At 44.9% G+C, this 6,935-nt stretch overlaps 1 protein-coding gene across 5 annotated transcripts in view; it reads right to left on the minus strand.

The window, feature by feature from the left end:
* NAALADL2 (N-acetylated alpha-linked acidic dipeptidase like 2) overlaps positions 1 to 2,141 on the minus strand; it is a 1,383,985-nt gene extending 1,381,844 nt beyond the window's left edge. For all 5 annotated transcript variants that reach the window (XM_077487950.1, XM_077487951.1, XM_077487952.1 and 2 more), the window contains exon 1: positions 1,926 to 2,141. The gene's annotated coding sequence lies outside the window, so the exon portion shown is untranslated. The remainder of the gene's footprint in view (positions 1 to 1,925) is intronic.
* Positions 2,142 to 6,935: the final 4,794 nt, after the last annotated feature.

A 6,935-nucleotide genomic window follows, 5' to 3' on the forward strand; every position in this document is an offset into this window, starting at 1 on the left:
CACTGATGGGCTGCATTGGTGGGCACTGATAGGCTGCACTGGTGGGCACTGATAGGCATAGTTAAGGCGGCACTAATAGGCACAGATAAGGCGGCACCGATGGGCACAGATAAGGCGGCACTGATGGGCAAAGATGGGCACAGATAAGATGGCACGGATGGGTGGCACGGATAAGTGGCACGGATGGGTGGCACGGATGGGCACTGATAGGTACCACAGATAGATGGGACTGATGGGCACTGATAGGTGGCACTGATAGGTGGCTCTGATAGGTGGCACTGCTGGGCACTGATGGGCGGCACTGCTGGGCACTGATGGGCGGCACTGCTGGGCACTGATGGGCGGCACTGGGGTGCAGCACCTGAGGCAGATTTTGGGTGGCACTGTGGGTGGCACTGCTGGGTGGCACTGTGGGTGGCACTGTGGGCACTGCTGGGTGGCACTGTGGGCACTGCTGGGTGGCACTGTGGGCACTATGGGCACTTCTGGGTGGCACTGACAGGGGGGCACTTACTTTATTTCAGGATGGCACTGCGGGTGGCAGGTGGGCACTGGCAGGGGGCAGGTGTCCTTTTAAATTGCTGGCCGTGATCGGGACTAATGTCCCGAACACGGCCGCCGGCGATCGGCTTTTTTTTTTTTTTTTTCTCCTCGCGCTGTCAGCGCGAGGAGGAATACTAGCCGATTACCGGCTCCGTTTTATCACATGATCAGCTGTCATTGGCTGACAGCTGATCACGTGATAAGGGGTCGGGATCGACCCCTTACACGGATCGGTGATCAGGCTCGTAACCGGGACTACGTCAATAGACGTAGTCCCAAAAATGTGGGTCCGCGCTATTGCCGTCATTTTGCAATAGCGCGGATCCCAAGTGGTTAAATAGATTGTTGCTGTCCTAAGCGCTGGAACCACGTGAATGCAAAGTGTATTATTTACACTGAAGCAGAACACCGAAACTTGCATGGTCACTGTGTGATTGCTAGAGTTGCCCCCCCCATACCTTTAAAAACCGAACGCATGAACTAAACAGGTTAAGGTGGTAATGAAACTTACTTGGTGTCTTATTTGCATTAAATTAGCCTCACAAATTGTGTAATTCATATGTGTTCGGGTTTAAAGACATGAGGTGGCAACCCTAGTGATTGCTATGTAGTAACCTGCTGAAAATGAACAAAGCAGGACTACTTAAAAAGGCAGAGTAAAAGTACAAACAGTCAATACTAACAAGCCAGGATGACTTTTTTTTTTTTTTACTGGATATGTCGGCAGTAAATCTTAAATTATTATTGATGGTAATTGGCTACTTTGCACGTATGCATTACTATGCAGCGCTCTACTAAATAAGTCTGCACGTGGTTGTATCCTTAGTCACACCTTAGAAAACCATAACAGTGTGAAAAACTCAGTTTTCGTTTTTTAATTGAGTAGGATGTCATTGAATACAAAACACTCAGACAAGACACAAAACACTCTCACCTACTTGTAAAGTCTAGCATAAAAAAGCAACAAGATAATTAAACCATACATATGTTTACAAACCAAGTGAACATGCACAGTTCTAACAAACACACCAACAACGTGCACTGCTACAAGAGCCTGTCAAACTGACAGATGCAGGATGGCTGAACTGTAAATTTCCAGGAACAGGGCATGCCAGCTCCAGCTCGCTGCCGCAGATCATGTTAGCACTCACATATTACCTTAAACAATGTGCAACAGAAAAATACCATTACTCAGAACACTTTCTGTTATTTTATTTTTTTTCTTTCCTCTCACACCACATTTTCAATTAGTCTTGCTTTAGGTATGAAAACGCTAACACATGCTGTTGCAAGAGGCAATAAAAATATCACAGGTTGCAGAGACTAATCTAACACCTGAACTCCGGAAAAAAAAAAATCACTTAGCAGGCCGTTGAACTTACCTTGCAGAGACACACTGGCAGAATTTCATTCCTTTTCTCCCATTGTAGTTTTCATGTAATAAAAAGGCGAGGTAGCTTGTCCACGCTGAATAACTTACTGTGCAGGTTGTGACCTCCTAACTCTGTGGAGTTCTGTAGTGCTGCAATAGTATACCTATTTAGCGAGTGAATAATTAGCAACCTGTTTCCTGAGTTACCTGGGCTTGCCTGACCTGTTTCTCTATCAACTGACATCATATCCTTTGATCTAATACAGTACTCTCTAGTAGACAGCATGCCTTTGTTTCTCTTGAAACATATATTCACTTCAACAGATTTCTTATTAAATTTAGCTGTCCCTGAAATTCTTGTAGTGTTTAAATAAAATCTGATAACTGATATATAATGTAAATAGACTTCTAAATACATCCATTCATTGTTTGCTACTTCGCATTTTATGAAATGAAAGCCTTTTTTTTTTCTATACTGCAAATATGTGTAGTAGATGCATATGTACTATATCTTCATAGCTTCCACTTGTCCCTGATTTTGATTGACTGCCCCTCATTCGGAACAAAGTCCCTCTCTCCCTCATCTATATAAGCGTATATAAAATGCACTATTCATTATATCAAAAGGTGTTTCCCATTGCTAAACCACTCATCCAATTTATAATTGATGTATTTGTAAATTCCAAAAACCTGTACAAGGGAATAGTAGTGGTAAAAAAAAAAAAAAGAACTTATGGGTTTAACTATTTTTTTTGTACAATTCTCCTTTAAGGAGGACATGCTAGGCGGTGTGTACTATGCCCAGTGGCATCGCTAGGGGGTGGCTTTTTGGGCTATAGCCCATAATCTGGGGCCCATAGCTCCGAGTCTCTGCAGGGGTCCCCAAGTGGGGGGAGGCTCCCTGGTCACCCTGATGTAAGTGGGGTGTTCTCTGGGGACCCTGATGCAAGGGGGTGGCTCTCTGGGGACCCTGGTTTTAAGGAGGCTATCTGGGGACCCTGATTTAAGGGGGGCTCTTTGGGAACCCTCAGGTAAGTGGGGGCTCTCTGGGGACCCTGATGCAAGGAGAAGGCTCTCTGGGGACCCTGATATAAGGGGTACTTTCTGGGGACCCTGATGTAAGTGGGGGGCTCGCTGGGGATAAATACACACACGTATAATACTTTATATACATGTGTATGCCCACCCAAGCATATGACTTTCTTTACTATGCTACTATGGGCTCTAGCCCCAGATCTTTTGTAGACCTGGCAACGCCTATGCCTACATACTTTTGCTAATAGGTGTCCCTCATTTCCATCTTGGAAAGTTGAGAGGGAAAGGATAGGATAGTTCACAGCGCTTCACTATATTTTCCTCAAAATTCTACAAACAATACTGTAGGCAGCACAGTGGTATAGTGGTTAGCACTCTCACCTAGCAGTAAAAAGGGTCGCTGGTTCAAATCCCAACCATGACACTACCTGCCTATAGTTTGCATGTTCTCTGTGTGGCTTTCCTCAGTGTAGGGTTCTGGGGTGGGTACATGCATAGTGAACAGGCTTTGGATGGATAATGTACATATTGCAGGGGTACTAAGGGGGTAACGTACATAGAGTAGAAGTCCAGGGTGGCTAACATGCATTTATTTATAAATATGTGATCTTGCTTCTGGTATATTGTTGGGTGCCTATATTTGTGTGACTAAAGGGTATCATTGTATCTTCAGTTAGGGTGGCACAGTGGTGTAGTGGTTAGCACTCTCACCTAGCAGTAAGAAGGGTCGTTGGTTCAAATCCCAACCATGATACTACCTGCCTAGAGTTTGTTCCTGTGTGGATTTTCTCCAGGTACTCTGGTTTCCTCCCACACTCCAAAGACATGCAGGTAGGTTAATTGGCTTCTGTCCAAAATTGACCCTAGTATATGAATGGGGACCTTGGATTGTGGGCTCCTTGAGGGTAGGAACCTATGTGAGTGTGCAATGTATAGGGATAGGGCCAATTGTAGACACTCACTCAGGTTGAACTGGCTGGACTGGTGTCTTTATTCAACCTTACTAACAATGTACTCATAGTCAAGTTTGCTCACTTTGGAGTCCATTGTTTTCAAAAGTTTTTTTAAACATTTTTTGCAGTTTTCTACATGTTTTTTAAACAATATAAACTTTATTATAGTGCAATTGTTGGTGGTAAAATACTCCTATTTTTTTTTTATTTTTTATTCTGCTTCTCCAGTGACTTATACTGATCTTATTTTAGAGTAATACTAAGGCTCCATGCACACTGAAGCTCAAAAAAAGCTTTTTCTGGACGACAGATTGCTGGCAGAAAACGCTGGTTGAAAAACTTGCTTTTAACAGCGTTTTGTACTAGCGTTTGAGCGTTTATTAGTGTTAGCGTTTATGGGCGTTTTCAATAAAAATACACAGAGGACACTCCAAAAATCCCACAGTACATTCCAAACTCCCACAATGCATTGAAAAAATAGAATGCGAACACTAATTAATGCGCGTTTATGAGCGTTTATCGTTTTTTGGCGGTGAAAAACTGCACTTTGAACGCGAATTTCTGGCGTTCAGAAAAAAGTCCATAAACTTCACTGCTCATTAAAGCTGAAAAACGAGTTCAGTACGCGACTAGCTAAACTGTATGAACCTGGAACCTCCTTCTTTAGTGCCCGTGCTGACTCTCTGCTCCATACGCTATCTCTCCCTCACTTATCAGCCACTAACCGCGAGTCAATAGATGCTCCCATTTCCACTACGGAAGTTCTTGCGGCCATCAAATCCCTGAAGCCCCATAAAAGACCCGGCCCTGATGGGCTGCTGGCGACTTATTATAAGAAATTTTCACACATGCTCTCCCCCCTTCTTACTAGCTCATTTAACTCTCTTCTTCAACAACATTCCCTTGGCAGAGATGCCCTAACGGCTATTATATCAATGATCCCTAAACCGAACACAGACATCACCCTATGGTCCAATTTTAGGCCAATATCATTGCTTAACGTCGACATTAAGATCTTAGCCAAAATCCTAGCACTCCGTCTGAATCCCCTAATAGGGAAGCTGATACATAAAGATCAGGTGGGGTTCATCCCCCAGAGACAAGCCAGTGATAATATTAGAAGGGTCATTCTACTACAACACATTGCTAAAACCCGGAAAATCCCCATGCATTTGCTCTCGTTAGACATACGCCAAGCGTTCGATACGGTATCCTGGCCGTACCTACAATATATCTTGCGTCGCTGGGGATTTGGTCCCCACTTCCTTAGCTGGATAGAGGCCTTATATACCCAACCTCGAGCGAATGTGCAGTATGCGGGTTTTTGGTCAGAACATTTCCTCATCCATCGGGGGACGAGGCAGGGCTGCCCCCTCTCCCCCCTATTGTTTGCGCTAGCAATCAAGCCCTTGGCAGCATTAATTAGAGCAGACCCGAACATTAGGGGATTAGAAACAACAACCCATAAAATCTGCATGTTTGCAGATGACGCCCTCCTGTTCATCACGGCCCCCCATACTACTCTTCCCAACTTATGAAAGTTGTTGGAAAAATTTGCTGAGATATCGGGGTTGGAAGTCAACCAAGCCAAATCTAAAGCCCTTGACGTATCTCTGCCTAGGGATGAACTTGACCGCCTGTGTAGCAACTACCCGTTCCAATGGTCCACAACTTCTATTCCCTACCTGGGTATCCACCTGACAAACAACCCTTTGCACCTGTTTCAGCACAACTATACCCCCTTGTTATGAAAGCTAACAAATCTTTTGGCCGCCTGGCAACCGCTATGTGTTTCGTGGCTGGGTCAAATCGTAGCAGTCAAAATGACAATACTACCCAAACTGCTCTATTTATACCGGGTCCTTCCGATCCCAATCCCACTTTATTATCATTGCCTTGTGCAGAGCAAAGTATTCAAATACATTTGGGGGTCTACTAGACCCAGGATTTCCAAGTCTACACTTTATCGCCACAAAGCACGGGGCGGCCTAGGTGTACCAAATTTTGGCTATTACTATTATGCAGCCCAGCTAGCGCAGATCACCTTATATCATGCAAAAACTGAAATACCGATATGGGTTAGTCTTGAGGCCATAGATGCTCACCCTATTACTATATCCAATCTCCTATGGCTACTCCCCTTACAGAGAGGCAAACTTGCCAATCCGGTTACTCAGCACTCCCTTAAAATCTGGGACATGCTCCACAAGCCCTTCCACCTTAAATCCCAACACTTGCCATTACTTTCCATCTTTGGACACCCACTATTCGGCCCGGCCTACTCCGAGCCAGACCTATTCGCGGCTTGGTCTCGGGCAGGCCTGGACCGAATTTGTGCTTTAACAAGGAATGGACTAATCAAACCCTTCCCCATCCTACAAGCCCAATCTCGAATTCCTAATAGGGAATGTTTCCGCTATCTACAAATTTCCCACTTTGTAAATTCGCTACCCAAACCTAACATGAACACGAATACATGTCAACTTATGAGTAAATATGTGATTCTGACCCGCATGTGCCTGGCATTATTTCCCAGCTATACTCTCAATTCACTTCCCCACCCGCTCCCCTCCCGCCCTATGCCAATAGATGGTCCACATACCTCAATATAGATTACGATACTGATACATGGGCGACGATCTGGGTCAATACTAGTAAAGCTTCCCAAAATGTCGTTGCCTCAGAGGCAAACTTTAAAGTCCTCATGCGATGGTACCTAGTCCCCATTAGAAAAGCTAAGTTTGTCCCTGGCTACCCCGCTTCATGTTTAAGAGGCTGTACCGAAGCAGGCACTCATATCCATATCTGGTGGACTTGCACTTTTGGGTAGCGACATTCCAGATGGCGTCATTACTTTTGGGAGACTCATTACCACCTGATCCATCTCTAGCCTTGCTTAACCTAACACCCCGTAACTGCACTCGAGGTCAGTTGTCCCTATTTCTTCAACTGACCACGGCGGCAAAACAAACAATAGCTAGAGCCTGGAAGACACCAACACTCCCCGTAGCTGAACTTAAAAATAGGGTCAC

This window comes from Lithobates pipiens, unplaced genomic scaffold (genome assembly GCF_037356315.1).
Source record: "Lithobates pipiens isolate NorthernLeopardFrog02 unplaced genomic scaffold, aLitPip1_a1.2 Scaffold_18, whole genome shotgun sequence".
Lineage (NCBI taxonomy): Eukaryota > Metazoa > Chordata > Amphibia > Anura > Ranidae > Lithobates > Lithobates pipiens.